The sequence below is a fragment of the Loxodonta africana genome, chromosome 18, assembly GCF_030014295.1.
Source record: "Loxodonta africana isolate mLoxAfr1 chromosome 18, mLoxAfr1.hap2, whole genome shotgun sequence".
NCBI classification, from domain to species: domain Eukaryota; kingdom Metazoa; phylum Chordata; class Mammalia; order Proboscidea; family Elephantidae; genus Loxodonta; species Loxodonta africana.
The window spans coordinates 13,055,759-13,070,208 of NC_087359.1; the positions used below are offsets into that span (position 1 = coordinate 13,055,759).

The following is a 14,450-nucleotide window of genomic DNA, read 5'->3' on the forward strand; positions in this document are numbered from 1 at the left end:
CAATCTCTCCACAGCCTCTCCAACATTTACTGTTTTGTGTTTTTTGGATTAATGCCAGCCTTGTTGGAGTGAGAAGAAATCTCATTGTAGTTTTGATTTGTATTTTTTTTTTTTTAATGATCGTGAGCATTTCCTCAGATATCTGTTAGCTACCTGAATGTCTTCTTTAGTGAAGTGCCTGTTCATATCTTTTGCCCATTTTTTAATTGGGTTATTTGTCTTTTTGTAGTTGAGTTTTTCCAGTATCATGTAGATTTTAGAGATCAGGCGCAGATCAGAAATGTCATAGCTAAAAACTTTTTCCCAGTCTGTAGGTAGTCTTTTTACTCTTTCGATGAACTCTTTGGATGAGCATAGGTGTTTGATTTTTAGGAGCTCCCAGTTATCTAGTTTTTCTTCTGCATTGTTAGTAATATTCTGTATACTCTTCATGCCATGTATTAGGGCTCCTAACATTGTCCCTATATTTTCTTCCATGATCTTTATCGTCATAGATTTTATATTTAGGTCTTTGATCCATTTTGAGCTTGTTTTTGTGCGTGGAGTGAGGTACGGGTCTTGTTTCATTCTTTTGCAGGTGGATAACCAGTTATGGCAGCGCCGTTTGTTAAAAAGACTGTCTTTTCCCCATTTAATTGTTTTGGGGCCTTTGTCAAATATCAATTGCTCATATATGGATGGATTTATGTCTGGATTCTCAATTCTGTCCCATTGGTCTATGTATCTGTTGTTTTACCAGTACTAGGATGTTTTGACTACTGTGGTGGTATAATAGGTTCTAAAATCGGTAAAGTAAGGCCTCCCATGTTGTTCTTATTTTTCAGTAATGCTTTACTTATCCGGGGCCTCTTTTCCTTCCATAAGAAGTTGGTGATTTGTTTCTCCATCTCATTAAAAAATGTTGTTGGAATTTGGATCAGAGTTGCACTAGATCTGTAGATTGCTTTTGGTAGAATAGAAATTTTTATAATGTTAAGTCTTCCATGAGCAAGGTATGTTTTTCCACTTATGTAGGTCTCTTTTGGTTTCTTGCAGAAGTCTTTTATAGGTTTCTTTGTATGAGTCTTTTACATCTCTGATAAGTTTTATTCCTAAGTATTTATCTTCTTGGGGGCTACTGTAAATGGTATTGATTTGGTGATTTCCTCTTTGATGTTCTTTTTGTTGGTGTAGAGGAATCCAACTGATTTTTGTATATTTATCTTGTATCCTGATATTCTGCTGAACTCTCCTATTAGTTTCAGTAGTTTTCTTGAGGATTCCTTAGGGTTTTCTGTGTATAAGATCACGTCATCTGCAAACAGAGATACTTTTACTTCTTCCTTGCCAATCTGGATGTCCTTTATTTCTTTATCTTGCCTAATTGCTCTGGCTAGGACCTCCAGCACAATGTTGAATAAGAGCAGTGATAAAGGGCATCCTTGTCTGGTTCCCGATCTCAAGGGGAATGTTTTCAGGCTCTCTCCATTTAGGATGATGTTGGGTATTGGCTTTGTATAAATGCCGTTTATTATGTTGAGGAATTTTCCTTCTATTCCTATTTTGCTGAGAGTTTTTTTAATCATGAATGGGTGTTGAACTTCGTCAAATGCATTTTCTGCATCAATTGATAAACTCATGTGATTCTTGTCTTTTCTTTATAGGATGGATTACATTAATTGTTTTTCTAATGTTGAACCATCCCTGCATACTTGGTATGAATCCCACCTGGTCGTGGGGAATTATTTTTTTGATACGTTGTTGAATTCTATTGGCTAGAATTTTGTTGAAGATTTTTGCATCTGTGTTCATGAGGGATCCCCACTGCCAAAAACCCACTGCCATTGAGTCTATTCTGACTCATAGGATATAGGTTTGTAATTTTCTTTTTTTGTGGTGTCTTTGCCTGGTTTTGGTATCAGGGATATGCTGGCTTCATAGAATGAGTTTGGGAGTATTCTTTCCTTTTGTATGCTCTGAAATTCCTTTAGTAGTGGTGTTAAATCTTCTCTGAAAGTTTGGTAGACCTCTGCAGTGAAGCCATCCGGGCTAGGGCTTTTTTTTTTGTCAGGAGTTTTTTGATTACCTTTCCAATCTCTTCTTTTGTTATGGGTCTATTTAGTTGTTCTACCTCTGTTTCTGTTAGCTTAGGTAGGTAGTGTGTTTCTAGGAGTTCATCCATTCTTCTAGATTTTCAAACTTGTTAGAGTACAGTTTTTCATAGTAATCTGACATGATTCTTTTAATTTCAGTTGGGTCTGTTATAATATCACCATATCTCATTTCTTATTCAGGTTATTTGCTTCCTCTCCTGTTTTGTTTTTTTTTTTTTCGTCAGTTTGGCCAATGGTTTATCAATTTTGTGGATTTTTTTCAAAGAACCATCTTTTGGTCTTGTTAATTCTTTCAACTGTTTTTCTGTTTTCTAGTTCATTTAGTTCTGCCCTAATTTTTTATTATTTGTTTTCTTCTGGTGACTGAGGGTTTCTTTTTGTGTTCTCTTTCTATTTGTTCAAGTTGTAGGGATAATTCTTTTATTTTGGCCCTTTCTTCTTTTTGGATGTGTGCATTTATCGATATAAATTGACCTCTGAACACTACTTTCGCTGTGTCCCAAAGGTTCTGATAGGAAGTGTTTTCATTCTCATTGGATTCTATGAATTTCTTTATTCCGTCCTTAATGTCTTCTATAATCCAGTCTTTTTTGAGCAGGGTATTGTTCAGTTACCAAGTGTTTGATTTATTTTCCCTGCTTTTCCTGTTATTGATTTACACTTTTATGGCCTTATGGTCAGAGAAGATGCTTTGTAATATTTCAATGTTTTGGATTTTTCTAAGACTTGCTTTATGACCTAATATGTGGTCTACTCTAGAGAATGTTCCATGTGCACTAGAATAGAAAGTATACTTGGTTGCTGTTGGGTGGAGTGTTCTATATATGTCTATGAGGTCAAGTTGTTTTATCATGGCCTTTAGATGTTCTGTGTCTTTATAGGGTTTCTTTCTGGATGTTTTGTCCTTCACCAAAAGTGGTGTGTTGAAGTCTCCTACTATTATTGTGGAACTGTCTATCTCACTTTTCAATGCTGTTAGAGTTTGTTTTATGTATCTTGTAGCCCTGTCATTGGGTGCACAAATATTTAATACGGTTATACCTTCTTGGTATATTGTCCCTTTAATCATTATATAGCGTCCTTCCTTATCCTTCATAATGGGTTTAACTTTAAAGTCTATTTTGTCAGAAATTAATATTACCACAGCTGCTCTTTTTTGATTGTTGTTTCCTTGATAAGTATTTTTCCAACCGTTGAGTTTTAGTTTGTCTCTAAGTCTGTCTCTTGTAGGCAGCATACAGATGGATCATGTTTTTTAAACCATTCCGCCACTCTCTGTCTCTTTATTGGTGCATTTAGTCCATTTACATTCAGTGTAATTATGAATAGGTATGAATTTAGTGCTATCATTTTGATGTCTTTTTTTGTGTTGTTGACAGTTTCTTTTTCCCGCTTAATTTATGTGCTGAGTAGATCATCTTTATATATTGTCCTTTCCTCATATTCGTTGTTGTTGATTTTGTTTCTGTTGAGTATTTTTTTCTTCTATTTTATTTTGACGTATAGGATGGTTTGTCTCCTTTGTGATTACCTTATTATTTACCCCCATTTTTCTAAATTTAAACCTACTTTTATTTCTTTGTATCGCCTTACCTTTCTCTCCATATGGAAGATCTATGACTACATTTCTTAGTCCCTCTTTATCATTCTAATGTTGTCTTCTTTTAGTAGTAACATTGTTGTTACCCTGTTTTGACCTTTTTTTTTTTTAATCTTAATTTATTTTTTGATTTCTCTGTCTGGTTTGACTTCTGATTGCTTTTCCCAGTCAGTGTTCTAGTCTTGGCTTGATACCTGATATTATTGATTTTTTAACCAAAGAACTCCCTTTAGTATTTCTTGTAGTTTTGGTTTGGTTTTTATTAATTCTCTAAACTTCTGTTTATCTGGGAATGTTCTAATTTCATGTTCATATTTGAGAGACAGTTTTGCTGGATATATGATTCTCGGCAGTTTTTTGCTTCAGTTTTTTAAATATTTCATCCCATTGCCTTCTTGCCTGCATGGTTTCTGCCAAGTAGTTGGAGCTTATTGTTATTGACTGTCATTTGTAGGTGACTTTTCATTTATCCCTAGCTGCTCTTAAAATTCTCTATCTTTGGTTTTGGCAATTTTGATTATAATATAATCTTGGTGACTTTCTTTTCTCACCTACCTTATGTGGAGTTTGATGAGCATCTTGGATAGGTATCTTACCATCTTTCATGATATCTCGAACATTTTCTGCCAACAAATCTTCAACAATTCTCTCTGCATTTTCTGTTATCCCTGCCTGTTCTGGTACTCCAATCACTTGTAGATTATTTCTCTTGATAGAGTCCCACATGATTCTTAAGGCTTCTTCATTTTTCCAAATTCTTTTATCTGATTTTTCTTCAAATATATTCGTGCCAAGTGCTTTATTTTCAAGTTCAGAAATTCTGCCTTCTACTTGCTCAATTCTGCTTCTCTTGACTTTGTATTGAGTTGTCTACTTCTGTAATTTTACTGTTAATCTTCTGAATTTCTGATTGCTGTCTATGGATTTTTCCAGCTTATTAAATTTTTCATTATGTTCCTGAATAATCTTATTTCTTCAATTGCTTTATCTGCGTGTTCCTTAGCTTGTTCTGTGTATTGCCTCATTTGCTTCCTGATGTCTTGAAGGGTTCTGTATATTAATCTTTTGTATTCTGCCTCTGATAATTCCAGGAATGCACTTTCATCTAGAAGATCCCTGGATTCTTTGTTTCGAGAGCTTGTTGAGGCGATCACGGTCTGTTTCTTCATTTCACTTGATACTGACTGTTGTCTCTGAGCCATCTATTTTATGTTTGCTTACTGTGTCATAGCTTCTTGCTTTGTTTTGTGATGCCCAAATGGGTTGCCTGAGTAAGCTGGCTTATTTTCACCTTTGGAGCTCTGAAGCACTGTCACCAGATGGCTAGGGAGGTTATCAGGTATATCAGTCTAGGAGTCCATTCACTTTTCTTGTATGAATTCAGCTCAGGTGTCCAGGTAGCTGACCACTGAGTGTGTGGTACAGGCTCTGTCCTACAGTCTTAGAGCGGCAGGGGTGATTGGTGTAGGTAGCAGTATCTTGTTGCAGCAGGGGGTCATCCTCCGAACAAGGCAGGGGACTGAGAATCGTCCCCTACGTGTCTCTGAAGAAAGTGTGTCCCTGTTCCCTAGAGTGTACAGATGGGTGGGTTCTGTAGATGGACCATGGGTACCCATTTTTGGTATAAGGGCTGGGAGGTACCAGTTATCCCTGGACCCCTGTCGTGGGTGGCTGAGTGACCTGAGTGGAGCTACCAGTCTTTAGGACCCTGATGTGGGTAGGTGAAGACCCTGTTTAATATGCAAACCAATGTCAAACATCAAACACCCACTTCTCCATCACATAGCTGAAACGGTTGGAGTCTGCCAACAAGGGCCTATTCTCCTAAAACAGGCCCACTCAGGTCTATGCAGAGGGGAAAGGTACTCAAAGTCTACAGACCATTTATGCCCGTACAGGAGGTGCTTCTTTCATGAGCTCCCTTGGTTAGTGGAGCTGACAAATTTTCTTTCCCCCAAATTGCAAATTTATTCCTTCTCCAAGGCTGGGAGGATGGCTCTAGACACTCAACAGGGCCTGTCTCAGGCCCAGGGAAGTCAGCTGCTTGGGGGGTGGGGTGTGCGGTAAAATATAGACAAGTACTTACTTTTTGCGGAGAGCACTGTTCTTCTCTGGTTCCGGAGGTGTGAGTAGGCTGTGTGGCTGGCTTCTTCTCCTGGAGGAAACTGTGGCCCAATGCTAGTACCAGCCTGCGGCCACCGCTCTGCGAATGGTGCCTGAGGGCTCCCCATGATTCAGGTCCGGTAACTCCTCTCTGCTTCTGAACTGTCTCTTCCTCCCCCTGCCCCGGGTTCATTTTCTAAGCTTGCCTGTGATGCTCTGAGTTCCTGGCTTGTCCGAAATATACTCATTTAACTTGTTTTTTGGGGGGGCTTTGTTGTAAACATGGCTAGTCGGAAGCATCTGTGTATTCCGCCATCTTGGCTCCCCTGTTTTCAGTTTGGAGGGGTTTTCTGGAAGAGCAGTTACTTGGGACCATGTGTCTAATAAAGCTGTAAACCTTTGTTTATTGTTGTGCCAAGGAATCATTTAAGAAGCATAAAGGCGATTCAGCCCGGGAGGGTGGAACAATCTGCAGCGGGACTGCCTATTCCCTGTAGGGGCGGGGGGCTGCCATTCCCTAAGACAGGGAAAGGAGATGCTTGAAGCACATGGAATTGAAGTCAGGAAGTTACGAGTGACTGAAGCAAATCCACTGGAGGTAGGGCCGGAAGAACCATATAAAGCAGTCAGGGCTCTAGCGAAATCAACCAGCTTTTCACTCCGTTTTCCTGAAATTATTTGAGACTCCGATGCATGGCAGTTGCCAATATACTTGTGCACCTTTTGGAGGAGGGGGCGGTAGGAGCCCTGGTGGAAGGGCCTGAGGGCATCTACTTGTATCTCTGGGAGAGGGGATGGAAGACCATGCAGAGGATCTGAATATCTGGGACAGTTTTTACGGTGTGGTGGTGTGGGAGCCCCAGGGGCTGGTGGGAAGTAACACGGCCCAGGCCCCACTATAGGGAACCTTGGATTGGTGGGCTGGTCAGGGTATAGAACTGCAGTAGGTAAAATCTGGGTGTGCAGCTTTTTCATGCCAGAATATGGCGTCAATGCAGTCTAGCACTAGCTGAACTGTTTCAGCAGTATCTATGAATTGCAGCAGCATGGCTTTATTAGCTGGGAGGAGCCCCATTTAAGAAAAATTTCTTAGACTCTGGGTCTAGTGGCGTTGTGGTGGTGGAGTAGTTACGTGCTTGGCTGCTAATGAAAAGGTTGGCAGTTCAAAGCCATGAGTCGCTCCTCGAGAAATTCTACGGGGGCAGTTTTACCCTGTCCTACAGAGTTGCTATGAGTCAACTCCAACTGGGTCCCATGGGACTTCCTCAGGGTTGACTATTAAGCAGAAGTCTATGGGTCTTTCGTGGTGAAGAAATGATACAGCCATTGGCCCACCCTGGTTTTTCGCAAGAGGGGACAAGCATCTTCTCAAGCTGTCCATCCACAGCAAGGCTCAGCTGTAATGAGTGCAATGGAGGGGCAGCCCTTATGCCATGCATGAAAACACAAGCCTCATTGAAGGGCTTCTGGGGGCATGATTTCTCTCAGCTCAGTTTCAGAAGCTTCTCCTTCAGAGGGGTCAGAGGGGGGCCCTCAATTCCTTTATCAGCCTTGCTTTCGGCAGGGTGGTTGTGAGATCCCTGAATGTGGCTCTGCCCTCTCTCTCCTTCAAGGGACAGTGGGTCAGAGATTTCCTGGAGGCATCTGGCCCACAACCCTTTGGGGTATTTTAGCAAGTTATAGATCTTAGGGCCTTTACAGATCCTGGCTAGTTGGCACCTTTTGGCTGTGGTGAGCAAAATCTTAGAGCTGTGCTAAACACCCGTAAGAGCTAATAAACCAAAAAAAAAAAAAAAAAAAAACTTACTGCTGTTGAGTTGATTCGAACTCATAGTAACCCTGTAAGGCAGAGTAGAACCGCCCCATAGGATTTCCAAGGAGCAGCTGGTAGATTCGAACTGCCGGCCTTTTGGTTAGTAGCCAAGCTCTTAACCACTGCGCCACCAGGGCTGCATAACAGCCAACAGCCTCCCCTTACTCTTTCCCATTGGGCAAAATCTTTAAGGAAAATTTGAATTTCTACCATAGTATCATTTCAAGTTTCAATTTCAGTTTCTCTTTGACCATTAGCCAATTTAACCTTATGAATTATTAAAGGAAGAATTTATGGAGGAACTCTGTGACAACAACTGTTTTCCTCTTCAGGGTGCCCTGATCAACCTGGGGTTGGGATCAGCCTCCACTGATGTGATGACCTCCGGATTAGTGGGGTCAGCCCCAGCCCCCAAGAGGCTAAGCCCAGAGCCTTGGCATGCTGGGAGGCAGCCACACTGCTCAGCGTCCACGCCAATTCCATAGGCTTTCTACACTTAGCACATTTCGTCCACCTCCTAGGGGGTCTTGGGTGGCACAGGCATCAAGTGCTGTCTGTACAAAGTCTGGAGTCTGTAAGAATCTGAAATTCTGTTCTGCATTTCCCCCATTTTGATCAGGATTCTTCTATGGAATCTTTGATCAAAATGCTCAGTAATGGTAGCTGGCACCGTTCGGTTCTTCTGGTCTCATGGCAAAGGGGGCAGGTGTTCATGGAGGCAATTAGCCATGCATTCCATTTCCTTCTGCTATTCCTGACCCTCCTTCTTCCTCTGTTGCTCCAGGTGAATAGAGACCAACTGTTGTGCCTAGGATGGCCTTTTAAGACCCCAGACACTATGCATCAAACTAGGAGGTAGAATAGAGGCACTAAACATGTTACCAAGCCAATGAACAGGGATGTCCCATGAAACCATGACCCTAAACCTCCACACCAAGAAACCAAATCCCATGAGGTTCTTGTAGCCACTCTCTTTTTTGTCACTGTTGTAAATATATCTATTTTTTTGCAGGCATACAATCTAATAACAGCAATTACAGTAACCAGCTGTGCAACCCCACTCTTAATCCACGCGATATTTCCATCTCTGTTAACTCTTTTCCCCCTCTCTTTTGCCCCTGGTGAACTTCGTTCTCTATACATTTGTCTTTTTATATGTAAGATCATACAATATTTATCCTTTTGTGATTGACTTATTTTATTCTGCATAATGTCTTCCAGCTCCATCCATATTGTAGAATGTATCAAGATTTCATTTTTCCTATTGGCTAAGTAGTATTCCATTGAATGTATGTACCACATTTTGTTTATCCATTCATCTGTTGATGGCATTTAGACCGTTTCCACCTTTTGGCTATTGCAAATAGTGCAGCAACGAACATCAGTGTACAAGCCTCTGTTTGAGTCTCTGCTTTCAAGACTTTTAGGTATATACCTAAGAGTGGAATTGCTGGGCCATATGGTAGTTCTATTTTTAGTTTTTTGAGGAGTCTCCACTGTTTTTGACAATGGCTGTGCCATTTTGCATTCCACCAGCAATAGGAAAGGGTTCCAATTTTCCCACATCCTTGCCAACATTTATTGCTTTCCATTTTTTTTATCTTAGCCATCCCACCCGCTGCCATCGAGTCCATTCTGACTCACAGCAGCCCAATGGGACTGAGTAGAACTGCCTCCATAGAGTTTCCAAGTCTGTAAACCTTTATAGAAGCAGACTGCCACATCTTTCTCCCACAGAGAGGCTATGGGTTCAAATCACTGATATTTTGGTTAGCAATCGAGTGTGTTTAACCACTGCACCATCAGGGCTCCTTTAGCCATTCTAGTGGGAGTGAAACAGTGTCTCGTTGTAGTTATAAATGTAAACTTTAATATGTCAGAAAAGGGCTGCAATCACACACACAGAGAAAGGGGCCTAGGACACAGATGAGGCAGTGATCAATTCCACAGCCAAAGCCAGAGAGAGAAGGGACTGGGTCTTGAAGTGTGAGAAGTAGCCACGAGAATCACAGTACTTAACTTTTCTTTACTGAGGGCTAACTAGGTGCTGGTACTCTGCTAATTCCTTTCCATACACGATCTCATTTATTCCTCCCCACAGCTCTGTGATTTGGCTATCGATACTATCATCCCTGAGTTATAAAGAAGAAATGGAGGCACAGAGGGGTTCAGTGGGAAAAGGCAGAGCTGGGGTATGTGCTCAGTCTGGCTCCTCCACTTCCTTACGCCCCATGTCATCCTACAGAATGACGGGAACCTAGGAGGTCAAGGACTCTGGCTGCTTCACCACTGTATGTCTAGATCTTAGCACACAGTAGGCGCTCAGGACATTTTGCTGAATTTGGACTGAAAGGGGTCTTCCAAGTAAAGCGCAAAGGCACGGAGGCAGGAAGATGGTTGCTGCCTGCTGTAGGGCAGAGGTGAGAGGGGCACGCTGAGGCTGAAGGGTTCCTTCCCCAGAGCTCGTCTCCAGCCAGGGCTTCCTGAGCTGTTTACTCTGAATGATTCACGGGTATACCGTTCATCCATTCACACACGTATTTAAGAATGATTTCAGCATCTCCTATACACCAGGCCTTGAGCTGGGTGCCAAGGCTACCACTCAGTTCCTGCCATCATGGAGTTGACAGCCCGGTGGGGCAGACAGGCAGTTCCCTTCCAGAGTGATAAAGAGGAAGTAGAGGGGGCTGAGAGGCAACTCATGGGCTTGTGGGGTGAAGCGGGCTTCTGGGAGAAGTAATGCCTGAGTTGGGACCTAAGAACTAAGTAGGAATTAGCCAGGTGATGACTATTCCAGGAGAGGAAACACCAGTGCAAAGGTCAGGTGGGCAGATATGGCACAGCATGTTTGAGGAATTCAAAGTTGTCCAGAGTGGACTGGGGGGTGGGGGGTGTGGGGAGGGCCAAGCTGACAGCATTGCATTAAGACGGTGACAGTCTTAAGGGCCGTTAAACCACGTCAAAGAGTGTGAACTCTATCTGCCATGAGGTCAGGGAAGGGGGACGGACATGTTTTAAGTGGACTGCATGGAGACATGATCATATCTGCTTTTCAGAAACACCACCAAGGACCAGGGGAGACCCAGCTCAGTTAACTAAAGGAGATGAGGGTGGATGGCCAGTGGGGCTGCAGAGAAGGGGTGCAGTGCAGGGAATTACTTAAGATGGCCCTTCTAGCCATAACCTTTGTAACTCCCATGAAATGACTGGGTGGGACTATGCAAATGAGGTGCTTGTGGCCCACCAAGAGGATTGGATAGCTTGCTAATAATATAAATAAGTTGCATGGTATGCTTGTGGGGTGGGATCATGCAAATAAGGTGTATGTAACCCTAACAAGGAGGCTGGTCAGTTTTGCCATCCTGCTGGCTTAAAAGACAGCCAATTCCAGAGCATAGAGGAGGAGCTCCCCACCACCAAGAAGAAGCCAGGAGTGGAACACGTCCTTTGGATCCAGGATCCCTGCACTGAGAAGCTCCTGGAATCAGGAGACCAAGAGAGAAAGCTTTAACACCAAAGACGATGATAAAAAGTGGCAGAAGAGAAATGGCAATACCTGAGGCAGGAGATCAGCAGAAGACTGCAAGGTGGGCTTCCCTGCCCATGGAGCAAGCAGGCTGAGTGCCTTTGGGAAGGAGGCTTTCTGGTGGACAAGGGTGCTTCCGGGCACTTGGTGGAGCTAGGTGCACTGACCAGTGGAACTAGAACTGAGAGTGTTTGGGCCGAGGCTTACTGGTGAAGTGGGGTGCCTTGGATACTTATCGGTGGAGCTCAAAGAGCTTTGTAAGGTTTGCCTGAGCAGGACAGAGGCCAGGCCAAGGGGCTGAGGGCCTGAGAAAGACCTTCCTTTGGGCATGGCTGAGGCGATCCTGATTGAAGTGTATCCTGAGCGTTCATGAACCTGTTACTTCCCGAATAAACCCCATAACTGTGAGTATAGTCTGTGAGCTTTGTGTGGCCACTGCAATGAATTATCAAACCCAGCAGAGAAGTAGCAGATGATGCAGAATTAGTAAAAAGGTTGGGAAGAGGAGCTATGTCTGACCTCCACCTCATAGGAATCAGCCTTGGACTGTTGATCTTGATTCTCCTTCCCCTTGTGAAGTTAGAAGAAGTCAGATGCCTCTGCCACGCCACTTTTACAAGGGGGCAGATGGTATGGACACCTAGGAGGCAGAAAAAAGGGACCTAGGGTGTGATGAAGGTGAGGGGACGAGAAAGGTCAGGAAGACAGATTTCTGGACAACTTGGGGGTGTGGCCCTGCCTCATTGAGCCTGACACCTGAGATGACAATCAGGTAAAGATAATGAGCTGATTCAGACTCAATCACAGAATCTCCATTAGTTCTTGCCTTTTTTTTTTTTTTTCGTCAAAGACTCCCCAACTTTAAAGAAAATTGTACAGAAGGAGCGGCCGGGTTCTAACTTGGGCTCGGCGTCCCTCGGGGTTACCTCGAGCTCTGGGTAGCTGAGCACCACCAGGGAGGCGCACGCGTTGACACTGTCCCCTTTCACAAAGGACACGTCCACGCCCCCGACTCTCTGCAGACCCGAAGAGTCCGGGTCCCGCTGCCACGCCTCCGTGTCCCAGTCTACGACGCGGGCCTTCAGCCGGGCTTGCTCTCCAGGAGGGTTGGAGAGAAACGTCAGGCTGGGCCCGAGGCCCCATTCCAGACTCTCTCGCTCCCAAACCCCGCAATCCCGGCGCCTACCCGGCTCAGGGCGCCCGTTTCCGCCACCATGTACTCTGACAGCCGCACGTCCAAGCTTAAACCAGCGCGGTGCCGGCAGTCTGGGAGTCCGTGAGCGGACACTGACCAGGGGGACTACAACTCCCGAGAGGTCCTTCGCTCCTCGCGCTGGAAGCGAGACCCAGGCCCGGTGCCTCGTACCCCTGGGCCTCTGGCGACGCCCGGAATCTCCTACCGGGTTTTATCCTCCCTTCTCCCCAGTGAGGGCGAGGGACCCACAGGTGAGCCCGCAGTCCAGGGATATCGGCCGAACTTGACAGGCGGGCTGGCTGTGAAAGACAGGCCTACCCGGGGAACTACAACTCCCAAATGACCCCACGTTGTCCCTCGAGCCGGAAGTTGGACCCGGGCCCGGGGCATCATACACCGGCTATTCCGACTCCGACGCCGGGAGGTTACCAGTCGGAAAACCGGCCGAGAGCCGCATAAACGCGCTCTCTGCCCCGTACACGTTTTCTCACCTCATTACCGTTCGCAGAGCGACAGGAATTCCTCAGGCGGCCTTTCACCCCTCCGCAACACTCGATAGGCCACAGCTCGGCCCCAGGCGCCTCTTCAGCAACGTCACTTCCGGAACGCCTCGCGCAGGCGCCGGGTCGACCTTGTTGCCATGGCAGCGTTCTGTCAGGCGGCTGTGGCAGTTGTCGCCGCCAGGGGCCGCTTTTCGGCCCGTTGGGCCTCCCCCCCGGGGTCCTTGTCGCCTCTTCGCGGGAGGCCCTGCCGTCGTATGTAACGCACCCTCACGTGTCGGCTTCAGTTTTCCCGAGCGCTTTCGCATATGTTATCGGCCCTGTTCCCTCAGGCCCCTGGGAGGCCGGCCGCCCCACTGACAGCGACAAACTGACGCCGATGGGCGCGCCTCAGACGCGGCATTTCTAGGCGGAGGAGCGTCGGAGACCGCCGGCCCCGTCCACGCGTCCCTCGGGTTAAGAGACCGAAGCCGTCGCTCGAGGTTGGGGACCCGCCCAGACTGTGTCGTCCCCCCGACCTGACGGGGTTCTGCGTCGTCACGGCATCTAGACGGTGCCGGGCATAGATGGCCACTCGCTATTTGGTGCATGAATGAATGAGTGAATGAATGAATGAGTGAATGAATGAAGGAACGAACATGTCGCGAGGCAGCTAGGCCCAGAACACCTGGGGAACCTACTTTAAACTGGTGGTTGGAAACGGCCTCCCTGAGGAGTGACGTTGAAGAGGAGGCCCGAGTGGGAGGAGAGAGCGTTTCAGGCAAAGGAAAGAGCTCTGTAAAGGCCCTGAGGTAGGAGAGAGGTTGGTGCATCTGAGGCACTGAAAGCAGCCGGGGAGACTGGAGGGTGGTCATTTAAGCCGTGGCTGGTATTTGCCTCAGGTTTTCCTGGTGTTGCTGTAACAGAAATACCACAAGTGGGTGTCTTTAAGGAACAAGAGTTTCCTTTCTCACAGTTCTGGAGGATCAAAATTCAAATCAGGGACTCGGCCATGTCGATTTCTTCCTTGTAGGTGATCACGGTTGTCCCTTGGTTCCTTGGTTCTTAGACGATCCTCACATAGCACCTGTGTCTGCCCCCACCCTGTCTTTGTATCTTTGTGTCTAATCTGCTCTTTTTATGAGGCAGAAGTGATTAGGTTTAGAACCCACCCTACTCAGGTATGACCTAATTGCCATAACAAACTATTTCTAAACAGTATTGTATCCACAGATATGTTGTTGTGTTGTCCTGTGCCTTCAAGTCCATTCCAACTCATAGCGACCCTATGGGATAGAGTAAAACTGCCCTGTAGGTTTTCCAAGGAGCATCTGGTGGATTCAAACTGCTGACCTTTTGGTTAGCAATCTGAGTTCTTAACCACTTCGCCATCAGGGCTCCATTCACAGATATAGGGGTTAGGATTCCAACACCATGTAATCCATAATAATATAGTAGTAGTGGAAGTCATAAAAGTATGCAGATAATGTAGATCTCAGGAAGAAAATACAGAAGACTGGGATTGGAGTTTGAGGTTGGGGAACGTTTTATATAGCATTTGACAACTGGCAGAGTTCTTGGATGATGGACAAGGTCTCATTCAGCTGGGGGAGGGAATGAGCACAATTTCTTGAGCGCCCA

General features: G+C 45.2%; 1 long non-coding RNA gene across 1 annotated transcript in view; it reads right to left on the minus strand.

Moving 5' to 3' along the window:
• Positions 1 to 13,191, minus strand: part of LOC135228063 (uncharacterized) — a 31,221-nt gene extending 18,030 nt beyond the window's left edge. The window contains exon 1 of the long non-coding RNA XR_010318272.1: positions 12,822 to 13,191. This is a non-coding gene — a long non-coding RNA (uncharacterized LOC135228063). The remainder of the gene's footprint in view (positions 1 to 12,821) is intronic.
• Positions 13,192 to 14,450: the final 1,259 nt, after the last annotated feature.